Genomic DNA, 10,005 nt, shown 5'->3' on the forward strand with positions numbered 1-10,005 from the left:
AACCAATCAGGCTCATATTTGGAGGAAAGGTATGTCCACGGGATACACGTCTGCAATATTAGTGGCTTTGGTTATGGACGCTCCCTTGAAAAGTTATTCATAAATGTTTGATTCTGAGGTGTAAAAGTAAATTATGGACAAAAAATATTTTTTCGCTCGTAGGCTGCCATTTACACCAAAACTTATATTTCTTCAAATTTCTTTCGACGTTCCATAGGGATTGAGTTGGGCTACAATGTCCTTTCATTAGATTTGACCAAAATTGAGAATATACCCAGAATCCAGGGCTGTCTCATTGTTCCCCACTCATGTTAGCCAAAGGGTAACAATGAGACACTTTGATTTTTCTTTATTAAACATTTCAAAATCCATGTAAATCTTTCAAAACATGAATTGAAAGTGATTTTTGGCATATTTATAGAGTTTTAACTCCATTTAACCAGACATACAAAGTTATTTGGTATAAATATATGGATTTTAAAAAATTTAAATGCTTTTTAGTATAACTTTTGTTGATTAAAGTTTCAGGTTGGCAAAATTGCTCTAAAATGTTCAAGGCAAGTCACCTGTAATGGAACAATACAAAAACATCATGTTTTACTAGAAAAGTATTGATTTTCGTAGAGTGTCTCATTGTTCCCCAGCTGTCTCATTGTTCCTGCCAAGTGCGTCTACAATGAGATAGTTGAATAACTCTGGCTGTAGATGTCGGATCGATCTCATATTTTGGTCAATGTTTGAACACACTAAAAGAAATAAAATGCAACAAAAAGCTCATTAAAACATGCTAATGAAAAAATTAGAAAAATCGTTGAAAGTTGAAAACCAAAAGTGTCTCATTGATGACTACCCTACCCTATTCAGCTTTGATTGGAAAGTTGATTTTACCTTAAGAGTGATTTTAAAAATGTTCTTTTTTCAAAAAACTTTTTTTTATAATAGATTCCATTTAAGTCCCCCAAAACACTAAAAAAAAAACATTGAAAATTTAAAAGTTATTTTTTTTTTTGGGAATTCAGGTTTTAGCGGTAAAATAGTAGATTTTTTTTCGAGTCTATTTTTCATCGCCTTAAATCTTTGCCGAAGACACCAAAACGACCTGAAAATCTCTTCTCAATATACAGCAATTCTATTTGAAAAGGGCCTAAAACCACTTTATTCAAAAATCATATCTCCGCGTCATTTCATCCGATTTTAGCTGTCTTTGACGCAAAATAAAGGTGATTAGTTTGGCTATTTGAGAAATATATTAAGAAGTTTAAAAAATCTACTTTAACATTTGAAAAAGTCAATTTTAATCAATGACAAACAGATATTTGTTCAGTTTTCGATTCTGTGACGGTTATTACAAACTTGTGTGAAAAGTATAACTTGATTTTGTTTTTCAAATAAAATACAACAAAAATAAAAAAACGACGAACGAACGAACAAAACATATTTCAAAACTCAACCAACATTCAAAGACTAAAGCTTGAAATCTTTCAAAGCTCCTATTCAATTCGAAACTCAAAGCTTCTCACCAGAGAATGTCGAAAGCAACAGTTCGAAGCTGTGTTTTTTCTCATTCACAACGCTTACTGAGCGAAGCTTCATTCACCCTCCCTTTTAGTACCAGTGCTCGCCACAAGAGTTCACCCCAACCCACTTTTCTCACCATATTCTCGGTTGTACTCGTTTGGCGGGAAAAAGGGGTACAACATTGTCTGTGGCTCAACTGACCCCCCAGATGCGGTGAGAGGAAAGAAGGTTCTTCGACGAAATAATCTGACGCAATTCGGTGGCAACATATCGCGCGCGCGATTCAAAAATAGTCCCACTTTCGAGAATCGGATATCCTTCACCTCCTCAGCTCGACTAATTGAATTTCATCAGAATATTTTGCTCAAACAAAACCAGCCCACAACGTTACGCACTATCACCAATCCGTCGCCGCTGAGTTTATCTCAGGCCTCTGTTGCGGTAGAGAGGCAGACAGAGTAGGTACTGGTGGGTAGGTCGTTCGACTTCCTTGACCTATAAAAAGAAGCGTGGTTGGATAGAACAGTGATCTCGTCTGATTTTTTTTCTAGATTTTTGCAGATACTTGTTGCTATGCTCTCCGCTGTAGCTTCCGAGTAGGTTGGTTCAACTTGATTGGGGTTGACGGTCGGTCAGAGTCAGAGTCGGTCCCGGTATCCACACCTCCTCTCTAAGCAAGAATCGCGATAGAAGCTCGGACTTTGTGTTCAGAGCGAACATAAACTGCGATGAGGACAAGAAATGTGCACTGAGGAGTGCAACAAAAAACGGTCGGCAATAGGTGTGTCACTACTAATGTTTATTTATAGAACACAAGGCGAATGCGTTTGAGATGTTGGTTGCATGCAGGGTTGAACCGATGAGTAAGATGCAGTTCTTGGAAATTAAGTGGAAGAATTTGTCATCTTTAAGGTCAGTTTGTCATCAGAGAGAGATTGCACCAAAGTTTATCGAACTGGATCGACAAAAGGGTTCAGAGACAAGATACCATGAACTTCACACGACTCTTCAACGTCAACGACAAAGTGTTTGCTCTCCACTCCTCCCGCTCTACAAAGTATGCCTCGAAGACGACACAATCGGCGCGAGTGTAGGTCGACGATATCGAGCATTGAGTCAAGGCGACCGGCGGTCAAAAACAGACGGTCAAACCAGTTCGAGCCGGATCGTGAGGAGACCATCCTCGAAAAACATCATCACCGACACACAACGGAAGCTGTTGCCATGCAAAATGGAGATTTTTGCTGTTGTTTTTATCGCTTTGGATAGATTTTCTCAGAGGAGGTGTTTTCTTCCGAGAAAGAGGGGTCACTAGCAGATTCTGTAGATCACGTAGCATGGGAAGAAGGTCTTCACATTAATTTAGTTGGAAATCATAAATTATAGTGATTTCAAGACAAGACTATTTGATAACCAAAATATGCTGAGTTTCTAAAATATTTTTAAAATGAACTTCAAAGCAAAATGTGAACTTCCTAAGCGCCGACTTAACACATTGTTTCTTTTTTCATCAAGGTACATAACTTGTGTTTCTTGTGTTTTTTGTGTTTCTTGTGTTTCTTGTGTTTCTTGTGTTTCTTGTGTTTCTTGTGTTTCTTGTGTTTCTTGTGTTTCTTGTGTTTCTTGTGTTTCTTGTGTTTCTTGTGTTTCTTGTGTTTCTTGTGTTTCTTGTGTTTCTTGTGTTTCTTGTGTTTCTTGCGTTTCTTGTGTTTCTTGTGTTTCTTGTGTTTCTTGTGTTTCTTGTGTTTCTTGTGTTTTTTGTGTTTCTTGTGTTTCTTGTGTTTTTTGTGTTTCTTGTGTTTCTTGTGTTTCTTGTGTTTCTTGTGTTTCTTGTGTTTCTTGTGTTTTTGTGTTTCTTGTGTTTCTTGTGTTTCTTGTGTTTCTTGTGTTTCTTGTGTTTCTTGTGTTTCTTGTGTTTCTTGTGTTTCTTGTGTTTCTTGTGTTTCTTGTGTTTCTTGTGTTTCTTGTGTTTCTTGTGTTTCTTGTGTTTCTTGTGTTTCTTGTGTTTCTTGTGTTTCTTGTGTTTCTTGTGTTTCTTGTGTTTCTTGTGTTTCTTGTGTTTCTTGTGTTTCTTGTGTTTCTTGTGTTTCTTGTGTTTCTTGTGTTTCTTGTGTTTCTTGTGTTTCTTGTGTTTCTTGTGTTTCTTGTGTTTCTTGTGTTTCTTGTGTTTCTTGTGTTTTTTGTGTTTCTTGTGTTTCTTGTGTTTCTTGTGTTTCTTGTGTTTCTTGTGTTTCTTGTGTTTCTTGTGTTTCTTGTGTTTCTTGTGTTTCTTGTTTTTAGTTTTTAGTTTTTAGTTTTTAGTTTTTAGTTTTTAGTTTTTAGTTTTTAGTTTTTAGTTTTTAGTTTTTAGATTTTAGTTTTTAGTTTTTAGGTCTTGAACAGGTTTTTGGACTCAACAATTTTTTGCATAAGATCCATCAAGGAGCTAACTGAAGTCATCATAGGCTAGATTTAACGTTAATTCGTTACATATGTAAATGAGTATAAATGTCTACATACGTTAGTCTTCCTCAACCAACTCCCTGCCAACGACCTCCACACGACAACCGCATTGGATAAGCTCACTTTACGGGAAGCTAAGCCACATTTACGAGATGCTCTGCCCAGCCTCACCAAATCTTCAAAACATCTGACGCATCCACTTTTCTGGTGGGGATTTTTTTTTTCTAAAATTCAATTTCGGACATCGCGTTGATTCGCAGAAACGGCTGACGATGACGTCGTCCTTCGTCGACCTCAACCGTGCGATTTCTGGGGGGTGTTGCACGTTGCCTTGGGATGATCCCGATCGTCGTCGTCGTCCGCGTTGTGGGACAAGATCATACGCGACACGACACCGCCGATTTGGGGGCGTATTTATAGGACAAATCGAGGAAATTTTCAGTAGCTCTCTTGTTGTTTTGGTTTTTGCTTCAATTTGCTTATTTCATTGCCGAGGGGCCGCGATAAACAGATGATAAAGAGAGGGAGTGTGTGCGGGATGTTATAAAAAAACAGAGCTGTTTATCTGCGAACCCCCCTAGCAACTACCGCGTGGTGGAGCACACAGACTCCGAGCAGGTTCGAGAAGCACCCAAAAATCTGTGTTTTTCAGCTGTTTGTTGGAACTCGTCAGTCATCGCGTTGACGCACTTCCAACCGGTGAATCCCAGTCCGCTTGTTTGGAGATAAACAACAAATCGCATAAACGATCATCCCCCAAAAAGCTGATCGCGATTGATCATCATCACCGTGAACTCATGACGTCAACCGCGCTGCGATCGCACGTCTTCGGTGGGTTCAATTAATGGATCAACAAACGACGACTCATGAACAACAATACCTGGTCTTGTCTTGAACCCGACTCTGACTGACGACGACGACTCGATCGCGGTTGACGTACGATTCATTGATGATCACGACCAGACTGAGTGCAGTCAGCGTTCGATTGCAGGCAGACCTTTGGCACTACGACGTAAATAACGAGCCCAAAGGGGCGGATTTACGTAGCGAGCGTTTACTATCGAATCACGAACAAGTAATTATATCAGAGAGTGGAAGGACGTCACCCCGCGGATTAAGTGATCAGGTGTGGCGATGATTCGGGGGATTCACGTTCTGGGAGGCTTCTAATTAAAACGTACGGCAAAGCAGGAATAAAAGTTTCGTAATACCGTGATCCACTCGAATGCTGTTTGGTGCTGAAATCCGGATATTGGTTCTAATTTCAGCAGGAATTCACGGGATTTAACATTTGAACTTACAACTTTCCCAGCTGACTGATAATTATAATTCAAGCTGCAGAAAGTAAAAATACGATCAAGCAGAAGTGCGATGTTGGCGGAGCGTACTTTGTACCCCAATATTTACTGTTTACAATTTTAACTGCCTATCAATAAATTGTGGCTGGGAGCGCAAACAAAAAATATTAAATATTTGTGTTGATGTTTGTGAAAGTCAAGCGGTTCATTTGAGTATGCTGATTAAGCCGACGATCACCCTGTAGAACATGTGCCAGAAGCACGGTTCTCGCACACCCCTTTGATGACGCAGATTCCATCAAATGATTCTGAGTGAATGTCATTAGTGTTATGATTTTGAAACTGGATATTTTTTTTTTTTTTCAAAAAGATTCGGGCAATTCTCTACCAAAACCGGAAATGGATTTTATTTGTATTTTTTTATTTGGCTCAAACTTTGTTGGGGCCTTCCCTATGACCAATTCCGATCCGATTCCGAATTTTCCGATCTTTTTTAAAAAAATATTTTTTTTAATCAAGACTAACATTCTAAAAGGGCCAACATTGAATATTACGCCCATTTAAAATGCTTATCTTGATTTAAAAAAATCAAAATATTTTTTTCGAAAAGATCGAAAAAATTTACGAGTGTTTGATGAATTAACATTGAAAATTGGAACATTAGTTGCTGAGATATTGTCATTTGAAAATGGTGGGTTGTTTTGGTGAGATTTAGAAAACTTCAATTTTCGTGTTTCTTTTTCTTAAAGCGGCTCTATCTCAGCAACCCGAGGTCCAATCTTCAATGTCTCTTAGACAATTTTATAGCAAATTTTCTGAACTTTTCAAAAAAAAAATATTTTTAGAAATGGTCACTCATGGTCACTATTTTTTAAAATAAAAAAACTGCAATTATTTCGCTAAAATCGAACTTTCGGTGGCTATCAAATTTGTTTTTGCATGAATTCTCGATTTTTTCCATAAATCACTATTTTTTTCAAAAATTCATAACTCGGCGGCTGATTTTTTGACCATGTTTCTCTATGGCTTAAAAGTTGCGAGTTTTTGTCCCCTAAAACATATCAAAAAATCTCGAAAATAAAAAAAAATGCGTATTTTGGGAAATTGAGTTTTTGTGAAAAAAATGTTTATTAAAAAATCAAAAAAAAATGTTTATTAAAAATTCCCTTTTTTTATAGTCCTCAACAATACCTACAACTTTGCCGAAGACACCAAATAAATCAGAAAATTCATTCAAAAGTTACAGTTATTTGAATATTTACGTATCATTTTTGTATGGACAGCAGCCAAAGTTGTATGGTCATAGGGAAGGCCCCCATAAAGTTTGAGCCAAAACAAAAAATACAAATAAAATCCATTTGCGGTTTTGGTAGAGAATTGTTCTCTACTGAAATTTCAGTAAACGATTCAGTAATTTAGTTTTTTTCTGAATCCTCAGTTAATTGATATTTGTCACTTTGACAGATTATTTACTGAAATTTCAGTAAAATGGTTGTCAAAACAAATGAAATTTCAGCAAAAGATACGTCAAATTATTTTGTTGAAAATTCAGTAATTTTCTTGTGGCAGTTTGACAGATCATTTGCTGAAGATTCAGAAATCGTTGCTGGTATTTCAGTTATCAGAATATTATTTTGCTTGTCATTAAAAATGTTTCAGTACTGTTGTTATTACATTTATATCATCAATCGCCAAACCTTAGAAACAGGTGGTTAGCATCGAGGCATTTTTTACTAACATTTGTCTTATATTGGTTTCTCAAGATCACAATACAAAATTTAAAAAAAAACACAACACATTTGAAAGAGGATTTTCTCTCGGCAGCATCCAAACAATAAGTCATAAGTGACATTTCAGTTTGACAGATATGCAGTTACTGATTTTTCAGCAATGTTTTTGTTAATTACCGAATTTCAGCAAAAGTGGTGATTACTGAACTGCATTCAGTTATTTATTTTACTGAAATGGCAATCCAAAATTTGCTGTGTATATTTTCATACTTTGGAATGGTTTCAGCAGGAGAAGAAAAGAACATCGGTTTCCAAATTTAAAACAATTCATTGTTTCATTTTTTTTGTCAAACTGTAGTCCCAATTCGTCCCAAACCAATTGGCGGTACTTGGGCGAACTATTTTTTCACTTTTTCAAGAGCTAAAAAAATTACATTCTTCTAAAATATTAAAAAAAAAATAAATATAGACAAAATATTTATGCAAGCTGTATTTTTGTGATAAAAAGTTTTTTTTTCTGTACAATTACATTCCAATTACATTTTTGCCAAAGAAACCATATCCATTGGAAAATTATTCTTATGATACAGACTTTTGCACAATTTTTTGGATGACCACTAGGGTGACAATAAAAAAATCGACATCAGAGATACCCTCTGACTCGATTCCTAATGCAAAAATAAGTAACAGTGCCAATTTTGAGCCAAATCGGTTAAGGCTAAGGGGTCGCTTTTCATCGTTGAAGTTTATATGGGGAAAATCGCAAAAATGTATGGGGAAAGACATCGCTTCAGAATTTTTTGCAGCAGGTGGCGCAGGTCTCGCCCAAAATTGTCCAAGTGTGAGATTCTTGTAGGAAATTTAATTCCCTACAACTTTGTCGAAGGGTGCAAAACGATCCGAGTTGATCCTGATGAGTTATTAGCAATGCGATGAAAAGAAATCGGCTTATATACTTGAAAGTATACAAGGGGTATATAGGAAGTATATAAGAAAATATTTTTTTCTAGAAAAATCACCAAAAATCAGGATCAACTCGAATCGTTTTGCACCCTTCGACAAAGTTGTAGGGAATTAAATTTCCTACAAGAATCTCACACTTGGAAAATTTTGGGAGAGAACTGCGCCACCTGCTGCAAAAAATTCTGAAGCGATGTTTTTCCCCATACATTTTTGCGATTTTCCCCATATAAACTTCAACGATGAAAAGCGACCCCTTAGCCTTAACCGATTTGGCTCAAAATTGGCACAGTTACTTGTTTTTGCCTAAAGAAACGATTCAGGGGGTATCTCTTGCGATTTTCCGAAATTTTAAATTTTTCTTGTCACCCTAATTACCACTCTTCAATTTTGTATGAAAACTTGTATGCAAACTTCTTTCAAGTTTCCATACAATTTTTAAAAGTATCCATACAAAAAAGCTATAAAAATATTTAAAAAAATCTGTATCTAAAGAACGTATTTTTTTTAAATGGCACAAGTTGGTCAAAACTCATTTGGCAGCATTTCTCTTTTTTTTAAAAATCATGATTTTTGATAATCGTGGAAAGAATTCTTTGGTAATAGAAAAAAGTACACGCAAGGTTTCATCCAAATTAAAAACTACAATAATGAGGTCCTGAAATGAAGCTTAAATTTGTGATATTATTGTTCACGCCGATAAAGCTATTTTTTCTGAGTACAATGGCTTATTGTACGACCGCCAAGAATTTAAAATGGATTTTTAAATCAATTTTTAAAAAACAACTTCCCGGCCCTTCTTGACAGAAAAGGCCCAACTTGACAGCTCGTTCCAAGGGGACCATAGTTGATCCAGCAAAAAGGTTGTCTTGTCAATTCCGTGGTAATCTGTCCCTTTTGCTCAAGTGACAGTTAACGTCAAATAAGAGTGGGATAGACTGCATGTTCAAAATCGCAGATTTTCCATAGGGACCATCCATAAACCACGTGGACACTTTTTGGAAATCTCGAACCCCCCCTCCCCCTTCGTGGACAATTGTCCATACAAAAAAAATCTTTTTTGTATGGAGCGTGGACAATCTCCATACACCCCCCCCCCCCCCCCCCTAAAGTGTCCACGTAGTTTATGGATGGTCCCATATTGAACAGATACATTGAAATAAAAAAAGTGATCAGAAATGGGTTTTAAACGTATTTTTTACCGCTGCTCATAAAAATTGACATAGTGCTTTAGGATCCTATTATCGTTGTCCGAAGTCTCAGAGAATAACTCTATAGTATTTTTGTTCACGGAGAAAAAAGAGTTCCCAAAATCGTGAACAAGCGTTCATGAAAATGGGAACCACGAACAAAGTGTTCAAATTTCATGGTACGTTTTTCAAAATCGTACCATGGGGTTTGAACACTTTGTTCGAAATTCTCATTTTCATGAACACTTTTTTCTCCGTGTTGATAAGTTTTTCTCTAATCTGCCACGCCCATATAAACATTTCCAGATATGATATCAATAATTCTACACCCCTCTCAGAAGTTTCTTTTTCTGCGAATCGCGATAAACATCAGCTGCGCTGATAACCTACGCTCTCCCACCTCCCCCTATCAAACCCCAATGCACTCGAAATCGAAACAAACTGCCCACAAGCAAAAAATTCTACGACGCCACAGCAGCGCTATTTTTCAACTGCCCCTGATAAGCAACTGCAGCTTGCCACAATGTAAGTCCACGAAGGAACCAGCTCATACCGGCCGGCCGGGTCCAAACCGGACTTGAAATTAATCACAATCAGCAGTGGCGTGGCTACGACTCCCTGGGCCAAAAATAGGACCTCCCCCCCGGCGTCGGGCGCGGTCCGACCTCCACCAAGTTGTGAAGCTGACTCTGCTGGAGCGCGCGTTGATAATCCCGGAGTAGCTGGGGTGTACGCGGGTCGTTGATAACGACGGCCCACACACACAATCTGTGCTCTCTGTTCTTTTTCGTTCGAGAAGAGTGTAGGACCGTACTATGAAAATTCCCGGGCATTCCGTACTCGACTTGTACAAGACACACAAGCTAC

The sequence above is a fragment of the Culex quinquefasciatus genome, chromosome 2 (genome assembly GCF_015732765.1).
Source record: "Culex quinquefasciatus strain JHB chromosome 2, VPISU_Cqui_1.0_pri_paternal, whole genome shotgun sequence".
Taxonomy (NCBI): domain Eukaryota; kingdom Metazoa; phylum Arthropoda; class Insecta; order Diptera; family Culicidae; genus Culex; species Culex quinquefasciatus.